The 11,137-nt window shown below is 41.4% G+C and overlaps 1 long non-coding RNA gene across 1 annotated transcript in view; it reads right to left on the reverse strand.

The window, feature by feature from the left end:
• The window catches only part of LOC144596259 (uncharacterized), a 36,539-nt gene extending 28,630 nt beyond the window's left edge, over positions 1-7,909 (reverse strand). The window contains exon 1 of the long non-coding RNA XR_013547580.1: positions 7,777-7,909. This is a non-coding gene — a long non-coding RNA (uncharacterized LOC144596259). The remainder of the gene's footprint in view (positions 1-7,776) is intronic.
• Between the last annotated feature and the right edge of the window lie 3,228 nt (positions 7,910-11,137).

The raw sequence follows: 11,137 nt of genomic DNA on the forward strand, positions 1-11,137 counted from the left end.
ATCCATGAGAAATAATCCCTGGTGCTTGGTTTGGTACCTTGTAGTCTGAATTGCTCTTCCACCCAATCTAACTACTTCCCTCCATTGTGCACTGACCCATGCTCAATTTATACCACAATTGATTCCCTCACATTGATTCACTCTTTCTCACACACTGACTCATTCTCTTCTTGCACTCTGACTCACTCCTACTCACACACTGACACACTCTCACATTTGCACATCAACTCACTCAGCTGCACACTTACTCACTCTTTTCCACACTGATTCACACTCTCCCTCATTACTTGCAAATTGACTCCCTCTCTCCATCAAACACTAACACACTCACATCCCCCACTGACTCACCTTCTCCTGCGCACACTGACATTTTTCCTGCAAAATGATACTTACTCCCTTGCTGGCACAGTACCTCTCCCTTGCAGGTTGATTCATCCCCCCATACATTGATTCAATCCTCCGTACAATGACTTACTCTTGCCCTTGTGTACTCTTTTTCCTTTCCACATACACTGCCACTTTCTCCCACATCAACTTAGTCTCTTCCTCACACTGATTTGTTTTCATCCCTCACACACTCACTTTCCCCTTGATACATTGACTCACAGCCTCCCTTATATAGCATCTCCCTCCCTCCTTCCCAACTGACCATCACAATCCCGATCACTGACCATGATCTACTGCTCCAACTAACCATCATACCCAACCACATGTCCATCCACTTCTCTGACTACCTCCAGCCCCTTGACTGACCATCTCTGCCCAAACTACTGACACTCCCTGCTGTCCATCACAGCCCCCAAAACCAAATATAACCCAATAGTCCACTTTTCAATTATACACGTACTTCCTCCATCCCACAAATCCATGATGGCTTAACCCTTATCTTGACTTTACTGAAAACTTGCCCAAGTAACCATGTGAAGTAAAGCGATACAAAATACAACCAACCATTTCCCTTGTGTCCCTCTACCAAGACTTGGCCTTGGGTCTGATTTATCCAATATTCTTTGTGTGTTTCGTATTTGAAGGACCTTTTCTTGTGCGAGACCGATTAAGCCATGGTCGAACGTTTAATTGAAGAGAGAATTCTACATTTGCACACTCTTATGTTTGAAGAATTGCCTCAACATAATCCCCGAACAGCTCAGCTTTGATGTTAAGTTGCATATATATATATACACACAGAGAAAAAAATATATACATCTATATACTAAAACTCTCGTTTGTTTGTTTGTTTGTTCCTGAACTACAGCCAAAACGATACACGATAACGCAACAATTTTAGGCCCACCTTATTCACCATCTTCCCTTTGGTGCTAATGGAAGAAGTTTCATTGAAATTGGTGTTATATTTTTAAAGTTATTCACATTTTAAAGTTTAAATCTATCTCCTAGGGAGGGAGGGGGGAGAGAGGGGGGTGGAGGGAGGAAGGGGGAGGAAGGAGGATAAGCGGGGTTGAGGGGGGATGGAGTGGAGTGAGGGGAATGGGGAGGGGAAGGGGAGGGGAAGGGGAGGGGAATGGGGGAGGGGAAGGGAATGGGGGAGGGGAAGGAGGGGGGAGGGGGAGGGGGAGAGGGGAGGGGGAGGGAGGGGGGAGGGGGAAGTGAGGGGGAGGGAAGGGGTAGGAGGGAGGGAGGGGGAGGAGGAAGGGAGCAGGGAGAAGGGAGGGGGAGGGAGGGGTGAGGGGGAGGGGAGGGGAGGGGAGGGGAGGGGAGGGGAGGGGAGGGGAGGGGAGGGGGAGGGGAGGGGAGGGGGGGAGGGGAGGAGGGGGAGGGGGAGGGGGAGGGGGGAGGGGGAGGGGGGTAGGAGATGTTTGGGCCCAACTTGGTCTAGTATATATATATATATATATATATATATATATATCTGTGGGTTTCCACATTTTATCTTTATCAATGCATTGCACTTGAATAGATAGACATTTTAAAATTTTCAGATTAACTTGCTAATTTTTTCTTTAAATATTTGTGCCTGCCTTATACTGTATTTGAGAGATGGCATTTATTATTTTGTACAAGCACAAAAGTAATTTTGACCTGGTGATCAGTCAGTATAATACCATCAATGTACTTTTCCAGCTGTTGCCATAGAAATGACACAAAGTTTCCCAGAACCATGGTTAGTCACAGGACTAGAGAGTTCAAGTTCCTTTCAAAATAGAGCAAAGCAACAAGAAAAAACAAAATCACAAACAAGGACTTCTGTAATACCTTGATTGAAAATTGGTGCTCTTAGATAGCACCAAGGCACTTTCCTTGTATGTCTCCATACTTGGCCAATAAACTTATTCATTCATTCATTCATTCATTCATTCATTCATTCATTCATTCATTCATTCATTCATTCATTCATTCATTCATTCATTCATTCAACTACATTTGTTCTCTATGATTGGCACAATGGTACACTGATGCAGTAGTGTTGTTACCTCAGAGTTTCAGGGACCTTGGTTCGATCCTGACCATGGGTGCTATCTATGTGTAGTGTGCACATCTCCCTGTGACTCTGTGAGTTTCCACCAGGTGCTTCATTTTCCTCCCAAATCCAAAAGCAGCAGAAATAAAGAGTGTCAATGCTTGAAGAGGTGCAGGTATTTTCAACATTTCAAAGACAACAATGAAACCCAGACAGAAAATGATTTGATTAAATTTTATGTAGGCATCTCTTTAATGAAAATAACTCAGAGTACAGCAAAATTCGAATGAATTATCTGAGAATCCAAAATGTATAACAATGAGAGTTCAACTATAAATTTAAAATTCTTAAGCTCGTCACATCTCAATTGAGAATGTTCCTCATAAAAGTGATACATTCCCAGTTATAACCACTTGCTGAGCTTCAGTAGCGGGTTGCATAAAACCTGGTTTCTTTAGCATGTTTTTTTAAATAGATCATGCAGTAAAAGTCAGAGACTGTGATCTTCAACTGAGCATTCCCATCTATTGTATGAAAGATAATGGCCACGGAAATGTCACTGCCAAGTTTAGCTCAGGCGAGGCACCAGACTAGTGATTAATCAAAATTGCTCTGTTGTTGAGGAAAGGAAGTAGAGATAATCCAGGAAATTATAGGGTGTTGAGTCTCTTGTCAATGGGAGGGAAGCTATCAGAGAGGTTTCTTCGGGACACCATTTAACTGCATTTGGTGGAGAAGGGGATAATTTGTGGCAGTCACACAACTTTGTCCATGACGGGCCATGTCTTACTAACTTGATTGAGTTTTTTAGGGAGATGACAAAGGTGATTGATGAGGGTAGGGCAGTAGATGGTGTTTACATGGATTTTAGTAAAGCAATTGATAAATTCCCTCATTGTACGCTGATCCAGAAGATTAAGTTGCATGCGATCCATAGTGACGTGGTGGTTTTGATCCCAAAGAGGACAGGGTAGTGGAGGAAGGATGTTTTTCTAGCTGAAGGTTTGTGACCAGTGGCATTTACAGAGATATCTGCTGGGTACTCTGTTGTTTGTGATATTTGTAAATGACTTGGATGTAAACGTATAGGAAAAAAAAATCTCGCAACATCGGCGAGACCAAGTGCAGGTTCTGTGATCGTTTTGCTCAACACCTTCACTGAGTCCGCCTTAACCAACCTGATCTCCCGGTGGCTCAGCACTTTAACCGCCCCCTCCCACTCTGACCTTTCTGTCCTGGGCCTCCTCCATTGTCATAGTGAGGCCCAGCGCATATTGGAGGAACAGCATCTCACATTTCGCTTGAGCAGTTTACACCCCAGAGGTATGAACATTGACTTCTCTAACTTCAGATAGTTCCTCCGTCCCTCTCTTTCCCCTACCCTTCCCAGTTCTCCCACTAGTCTTCCTGTCTCCTACAACATCCTATCTTCGTCCTGCCCCCTCCTCTGAAGAAGGGTCTCGACCCAAAATGTCACCCATTCCTTCTCTCCCGAGATGCTGCCTGACCCGCTGAGATACTCCAGCATTTTGTGTCTACCTTGGATGTAAATGTAAGTCGTTTGGTTAATAGGTTTACAGACCACACCTAAAGTGAAGGAGTTGCAGAGAGTGAAAGGAGCAATCAGAAAATACAGCAGGATATAGATCAGCTACAGATATGGGTAGATAGAGTTTAACCTATAGCAAGTATGAGGTGTAGCACTTTGGGAGATGGAATGTAAGGGAAAAGTTTAGAATTAATGGCAAGATCTTGAACAGCATTGATGTGCCGAGGAATCTGGGATCCAAGTCCATCGCTCCCTGAAAGTGGTAAAATCAAGTAGATAAAGTGGCAAAGAAGTCACATGATATGCTTGCCTTCGTCGGTTGGAACATTAATATAAGAGTCAGTAAGTCATGTTACAGCTTCATAAAAGTTTGGTTTGGCCACATTTCGAATATTGTGTATAGTTCTGGTTGCCCCATTGCAGAAAGGATATGGAACCTTTACAGAGAGTGCAGAAGTTTAGCAGAATACTGCCTGGATTAGAGGGCAGTAGCTGGAATGTCAGAGGTTGAGGGGAGCCTAGATAGAAATATATAACATTATGAGAGGATCTTTAGACAATCACAACCTTTTTCTGGGTGAAAATGCTAAAGACTGGAGGGTCTTGGTTTAAGATTAGGGAGACAAAGTTTAAAATAATGTGCGAGGCCAGTTTTTTACACACACAGTGATGGGTGCCTGGAACCCATGGCAGGAACAGTGGTGGAAGCAGAGATGATAGTGACATTTAATTATTCTTTAGAAAGGCAAATGCCTAGGCAGGGAATAGAGGGACATGGATCATATGCAAATGGAGGAGGTTCATTTAATTTGGCATCAGGTTCAGCACAAATATTATGGGCCAAAGAGCCTGCTCCCGTGCAGTATTATCCTATATTCAATGTTATATGAAACTTTGTATAATTTGTAGTACATGTGCAGAGCTTTGACCATGAAACAAAGAGATAATCAATAATGTTGACAACTGCATTAGGATTGTTTCATTACACTAATTAATTTGGATTTCATTCAACTGAAAATATTTTTTTTCTCCAATGTTAAGTGCTTTTTTAAATTAGTTATGTTTAGTTGGAATTTATGTTAAGGCACTGCTTAACTGAATCCCACCAATTTAACATGCAAATTACTTTGGCACAGCCAAAATACACATTGTATACAGCATGCATTACCCCTGCATTTCCAAGCACATTACGGAAAAGGCCAATATCAACTTCCATGCAACTCATGTTCCGATACATTCTGCTGATATTGTATCACACATGCCCGCATAGGAAACAGAATGGGTCACTCATGACAAGGCAAGCTGCCTTGGATGACACCTCAGGCATCACATGTTAGAAGTACAACTTTAATCTTTGTGGTGGATTCAGTTGCACTCAAGCTTGGAGGCATGCTGGGACCACAGGAGTGGAGGCTAAGGTACAAGCATAGCATTTTGAGTGCTTAAGAAACCCCTTCATTTTTTACCTTTTTGTCCCAGTGGTTCAGTGTCAGTCTCATTGGGTGAGCCGCACAAGCAGGAGTTCCAGCAGAAGGCTGATGGCAGGATCGACAAGTAAGTGGACATCAAGAGAGGAGACGAAGGGATCGTTCCTGCAGACCTTAGTATTAAAGGTACATAGGCAGTGCATGATGTGGTGGTATAGTGGTACCACAAGTGGAGCTACTGACACACAGCTCCAATGACCCACGTTCAATCATATCCTCAGATGCCTACTGTGCGGAATATTCTCATTCATTTTGTGACCACATGGGTTTCCTCCAACTTCCCTAAGACATACAGGCTGGAAAGTTACTTTTTCCATTGCAAATTGTAGGTGAATGGTAGAATCTGGGTGGGGTTGATGGATATGTGGGGAGAATAAAACAGGATTAGTGTGAATGGCTGCTTGATAATTTGGGATTTGGGGGGCTGAAGGCCTATGTTTCCATGCAGAATACTTTATGGTTCTATAATAACACAGCAGGTGGTGGTATTGCATTATAGCTCCTGAGATAGTAGGTTGATTTCAACCTTGGGTGCTATCTTGGGTGTGAAGTATGTACATTCTCCAAGAGTCCATGTGATTTGTCCCAAAGTCTCTGGTTTCCTCCCGCATCCCAAAGATGTGCCGGTAGTTGGTTAATTGGAACTGTAAATTATTCCCAGTGTTAATGGGTTGTAGGAGAATCAGAGGGGAGTTAATGGTTTGCCTGAGAGAAAATAGGTTACAGGGAATAAGCAGGGAAATGGGACTGCTGTGAGCTCGCAGAGAGTCAGCTGGGCCTGAGCTAATTAGCTGCAACAAAATGTCAATAGAAAAGACCTATTAGGTTTAGGTGAGGGACCAATAACCTGCAAATATTAAGTTAAATGATAAAAAGATTATCGCCAGTTGAGGAAAATGTTTTTTTCATAAAGATTATTAAGAATCTGATATACTCCTGAAAAATGTGGTGAAGGCACACGACAGAAGGGGGAGGAGTTGCACAGTTTGATAGCAACAGGGGAAAAGGATCTCTTGTGACGTTCTGTGCTGCATCTTGGTGGAACCAGTCTGTTGCTGAAGGTTCTCCTCAGGTTAATCAGTGTATCATGGAGAGGGTGAGCTGTATTGTCTAAGATGCTCCGCAGTTTGAAGACCATCTCCAGTGAATCTAACTCCATTCCCAGGATGGAGCCAGCCTTCCTGATGAGCTTGTTAATTCTGTTGGCGATCACGTCCTTCGCCCTGCTACCCCAGCACACAACAGTGAAAAAGATGGCACTGGACTCCACCGATTGGTAGAACATCTGCAGCATCTTACTGCAGACACTGAAAGAGCGGAGCCTCCTCAGAAAGTACAGACTTCAATGTCTATGTCCGCCCTTTAAGAGTTGGTCCTGTCTATGCACAGGATCAAATGAGTAGTTGCAAGGTGTTCAGTTGATAACAACCTGCACTACTGCAACACTCAAAGACAAATGTGTCCTGCATCATAAGGCTGATAGAAAAGCATGAGGACAAGCCAAGCATGCCTGCACCCCAAGCAGTGCCACTTTAATTTCTGTAACAAGAGCTGAAGCATTTCTAGTCATATATCATTCCCTGAAAATGATGAAAACATCATTATTGCTCGAGGATATTAAAGTCAATTCAAGTACTATGGTTACGAACAAAAATAAGCATTCTTTATAGCATTTTTCATGATCTAAGAATATTCAAAGAGCTCTGTAACCAAAGAAATACCACGACTGCACTTTGGGAACATGGCAACCAATGTGTGATACCAGGGTTTACAAACAAAAGTGTGATAAAATGACTGGACAATTTGTAATATGCATAAACAAAACAATCCCAGATGCTGAAAACGAAATAAAAGCAGAAAATAGTGAAATAATGTAAACTTAATTGTTTCTCTCCCCCCATGAATGTAAAAGAGAATTTAGTTTAGATTAGTTTAGAGATACAGCACGGAAACAGTCCCTTCAGCCCACGGGGTCCGCGCCGACCAGCGATCCCCGCATATTAACACTATCCTACACACATTAAGGACAAATTTTTACGTTTACCAAGTCAATTAACCTACATACCTGTACGTCTTTGGAGTGTGGGAGGAAACCGAAGATCTCGGAGAAAACCCAAGCAGGTCACGGGAAGAACGTACAAACTCCATACAGACAGCACCTGGGGCAATAGTCAGGATTGAACCCGGGTCTCTGATGCTGCATTCGCTGTAAGGCAGCAACTCTACCGTTGCGCCACCATGCAAATTCTTGTGCTGTTTATTTTAACTTATAATACAGGTTGTAAGACAAAACATTGATTAGAACAGCAGGGAGAACTCACCTACTCTGATTCAAAATCATTTCAACAGATCTTTTGTATCCATAAAAGAGGCAGATACAGACAGCCTCAGACAGCTCCTCCAATAATGCAGCTTCACCAATGTATCAGTCTAGATTTTATGTTCACATCACTGTTCAGGGAGTTGAACCATGATACTCTAACTCAGAAGCAAGAATACCACCGCTTTGTTGCACTTTGGTTTTGTTTTGCACTAATATTGGGTTTTTTAAACAAACATTTTTTGTTTGTTTTATGATGTAATCTATTGAGTACTGTGTTTACAGACCTGTTATGCTGCTGGAAGTAAGAATTTCATTGTTCCATTTCGGTACTTATGATAATTAAACATTCTTGACTCGAGCCACAATAATTTAATATTAAATAATAATTTCCTACTTTGTACTCATCATGAGATCAATTTATATTTTCACATTTTAAAAATGATTGTCAAACTTGTTAATGTTTTATTTGAAAAAGAAATAGAGGGCTCCCCCATTTTCCTGCCAATATTTGTCCAACCAGTGTCAATAAAACAGATGGCTGTTTTTTCATGTAATTGATATTGCTGAGGGTAGGCAGATTCGATGTGCATTTCCATGCATTAGGTAATTTCTTCATTGGCTGCAAAGTGCTTGGTAATGTCCCCAGGATGAAAACAATGACATGGAAATAACTTGTCTTTTCCCTTCTACACTTTAGCTTATGTTTCATGTATCCTTTGAAGGAACTATTGATTCCCAAAATACATTACTGGTATATATGTGGGCGTGATGTTGTGGAGGCTTGTGGCTAATGACGGCTATTAATAATGATTCAATGGCTAGCCATTGCAAGATATAGTTGAACTTTTAAAACTTATTTTCCTTATTTCCACTCACAGATGGTGCCACATTTGGAATAGTGAAACTTGTGACTACAGAACCAAATATTTCAGCAAATGTCTAATGTCAAAAATGGAAAATACGCAAAGACCTTTCTGCGGGAATGGTAGACTGCCATAGCATCTGCCGTAGGCCAGTCAATGACGATCTTAATTCTGAGAGAGGTTTCTGAGTGTGACTTACTCCAGCACCTAAAGCAAAATATCTTGTTTGATGCTTCAATGCATCACAAAGGTCAGTCACAATGGATTTCTCTGGCAGAAAGTTCTGCTGCTGACTTACAATGTGATTTGCCCTCAGTCAAAATAAAGTCATTGATCTGCAGTGTAAAATAGCAACCATTTTTCATCTCTGTAATCATATTTGTTCATTCTTTGTGAGATACATGCATAATCATCACATACATCAGCACCAAGTAAGAAATAGCAGGCAGACCTTTCATCCTGCAGTAGGACAAGTTCCTTGGTGACTTTGAAACTGCAAGCACCCTTAAAAGTCAATGCTTAAGTGCACCCATCACATCTTGGCTAAAGACCCCAACAGAATCCCATCCAATGATACTCAACAATACGATGGTAAATGCAATCAACAGGCCATCAACACCCCAGCTTCTCTTAATGTTGTAACAGAGGCTGTTCCCTTACCAGCGAGCTGCACAAAGCCAGTTGAACAACTCAACACCTTAATTGTAGCCCTCCCATTCTCAGCCATTAATCCCTGAAATTCAGTTTTTATCCGTGAGAATTCCTGCCCAATGTGCCATGCCACAGATCTTAAATTATTTCACTGCAAGGGTGTTGATCAAGTCATACTTAAGAAAATCAGGAGGGTAAGAAGGTGGCAGGAGATGGCTCTGGCAGATAACATTAAGGAAAATCCAATTGAGATTTGATAAGTTAGTTGTATAAGATTTCGGTGAGGCCACATTTGGGGTATTGTGTTCAGTTTGGGTCACCCTGTTATAGGAAGAATGTTGTTGAGCTGGAAAGAGTGCAGAGATTTACAAGGATGTTGTCAGGACTTTATTCATTGGAGAGCAGGAGGATGATGGATGATTTTATAGAAGTGTATAAGATCATGAGGAGAATAGATAGGGTAAATGCATCGAGTTTAGTTTAGAGAAACAGCGTCCCACCGAGTCCGCACCGACTAGCGGTCCCTGCACATTATCCTACACACACTACAGGCCAATTTACACTTATACCAAGCCAATTTACCTACAAACCTGTTTGTCTTTGGAATGTGGGAGGAAACCAAATATCGGAGAAAGCCCATGCGATCACGGGGAGAACGTACAAACTCCGTACAGAGAGCACCCGTAGTCGGGATTGAACCAGCATCTCAGGTGTTGCAAGCGCTGTAAGGCAGCAACTCTGCCGCTGTGCCACTGCCACCCTCTAAATGCCTTTTACCTAGAATAAGGGGTAGGGAAATCAAGAACCAAGGGACATAGATTTAAGGTGAGAGGGGAAAGATTTAGTAGGAAACTGCAGGGCAACTTTTTCTAACAGAGAGTGGTGGATATATGGAACAATCTGCCAGAGGAGGTAATTGAGGTGGGTACTATCACAACATTTAAAAGACATTTGGACAGGTAAATCGGAAATAGGCGGAATTAATCAGTAAAACCATATTGGTTCATGAAGCGACTTGCACTACTCTAATCTTACCTTGACAATGTAATACTGCAGAACACGTCTTGCACTATTATGCATTTGTTTTCTAATTGAATTTTGCGCTAATATCATGTTTTTTGCCTTCTTAGAATTTAGGACTATAAACACAACTTCAATGGACTTGATAAGGCGTTTAAGCTACTTTCAACTCCGATTATGAAAAGAAAATAGGGAGCTTGTTCCCCATCTACAATTTTATGAATAACATTGTCTCGTGTTACAGCTGTAAATGGATTTAACAATTTCGATGACATTCTGAGACATTTTAAACTAATTAAAGTTGAAGTAAATCATTAAAGATTCAATAAAGCTAAAATCATGATTAATTACAGTTAAACAAAATAAACCAAATATAAATAATTAAAAACAAAAATAAAGCAAAGTAATAAAATAGATTAATTTATCTTCCTATTTACCTTGCAATATGCAGCCCGACAATCCCCATCGATAATAATGGGATTTCAGATTCAGTGATGCAAATCAAGGACTTAATTCAATTTGAATGGTTGATCACTGACCTCCTGGGCTATCAGCTATAGCCAGAACAATTCTGAGCAACATCTCAATTTTTGGGACAAAATTTGTGGCATTTTATCTTGTTAAATGCAATCTAACAATGCATTAATTATTCTCTGTGCCAAAATACCTGGCAATAGAGCTTGGCATGTATAATTGCAAAGCTGATGGTAACCAGGTCGAGGACTGAAACAGATTCAGCAGACAGGTATTGTTTCACTGAAGTTTAAAATCACTGCTTACATTTCTGTTTCTCAATTATCAGTCATTTTGATGTTTAACCAGAAA

Source organism: Rhinoraja longicauda, chromosome 8, assembly GCF_053455715.1.
Source record: "Rhinoraja longicauda isolate Sanriku21f chromosome 8, sRhiLon1.1, whole genome shotgun sequence".
NCBI lineage: Eukaryota > Metazoa > Chordata > Chondrichthyes > Rajiformes > Arhynchobatidae > Rhinoraja > Rhinoraja longicauda.